This window comes from Arachis ipaensis, chromosome B2 (genome assembly GCF_059453495.1).
Source record: "Arachis ipaensis isolate K30076 ecotype BB chromosome B2, ASM5945349v1, whole genome shotgun sequence".
NCBI lineage: Eukaryota > Viridiplantae > Streptophyta > Magnoliopsida > Fabales > Fabaceae > Arachis > Arachis ipaensis.
Genome location: NC_142437.1, coordinates 50,644,206 through 50,645,506, shown reverse-complemented (window position 1 = coordinate 50,645,506; position 1,301 = coordinate 50,644,206). Strand labels below are relative to the sequence as shown.

General features: G+C 41.3%; 1 non-coding gene across 1 annotated transcript; it reads left to right on the top strand.

Moving 5' to 3' along the window:
* Positions 1–796: 796 nt before the first annotated feature.
* On the top strand, positions 797–904 carry LOC148573944 (small nucleolar RNA R71). Its single transcript, XR_015906351.1, has one exon. It is a non-coding gene; the product is annotated as a small nucleolar RNA R71 (small nucleolar RNA).
* The last annotated feature ends 397 nt before the right edge of the window (positions 905–1,301 follow it).

Here is a 1,301-nt window from a genome sequence, read left to right as displayed (position 1 = left end):
GATTCATGTCCTCTCCTTCCCTTACAGGTTCGGCCATGGTGCTTATGTCAATGGCCTTGCACTCTCCCTTTGGATTCTCTTCTGTATTGCTTGGGAGAGTACTAGGAGGGATTTCAGTGATCCTTTTACTCAGTTGGCCCACTTGTGCTTCCAGATTTCTAATGGAAGACCTTGTTTCATTCATGAAACTTACAGTGGCCTTAGATAGATCAGAGACTAGATTTGCTAAATTAGAAGCATTTTGTTCAAAGTTCTCTGTCTGTTGCTGAGTTGATGATGGAAAAGGCTTGCTATTGCTAAACCTGTTTTTTCCACCATTGTTAAAGCCTTGTTGAGGCTTTTGATCTTTCCATGAGAAATTTGGATGATTTCTCCATGTTGAGTTATAGGTGTTTCCATAAGGTTCACCTAAGTAGTTCACCTCTGCTATTGCAGGGTTCTCAGGATCATAGGCTTCTTCTTCAGAAGATGCCTCTTGAGTACTGTTGGATGCAGCTTGCATTCCATGCAGACTCTGAGAAATCATATTGACTTGCTGAGTCAATATTTTATTCTGAGCCAATATGGCATTCAGAATATCAACCTCAAGAACTCCCTTCTTCATAGGCGTCCCATTACTCACAGGATTCCTTTCAGAAGTGTACATGAACTGGTTATTAGCAACCATGTCAATGAGTTCTTGAGCTTCTGCAGGCGTTTTCTTTAGGTGAATGGATCCACCTGCAGAGGTGTCCAGTGACATCTTTGATAGCTCAGATAAACCATCATAGAATATATCCAGGATGGTCCATTCTGAAAGCATGTCAGAAGGACACTTTTTGGTCAACTGTTTGTATCTTTCCCAAGCTTCATAGAGAGATTCACCTTCTTTCTGTCTGAAGGTTTGAACATCAGCTCTAAGCTTGCTCAGCTTTTGAGGAGGAAAGTACTTGGCTAAGAAAGCCGTGACCAGCTTATCCCAAGAGTTCAGGCTGTCTTTAGGTTGAGAATCCAACCATAATCTAGCTCTGTCTCTTACAGCAAAAGGGAAAAGCATGAGCCTGTAGACTTCAGGATCTATTCCATTAGTCTTTACAATATCACATATCTGCAAGAATTCAGTTAAGAACTGAAAAGGATCTTCAGAGGGAAGTCCATGAAACTTGCAGTTCTGCTGCATCAGAGAAACTAATTGAGGTTTCAGCTCAAAGTTGTTTGCTCCAATGGCAGGAATGGGGATGCTTCTTCCATGTAAATTGGAATTAGGTACAGTAAAGTCACCAAGCATCTTCCTTACATTATTATTATTTTCGGCTGCCATC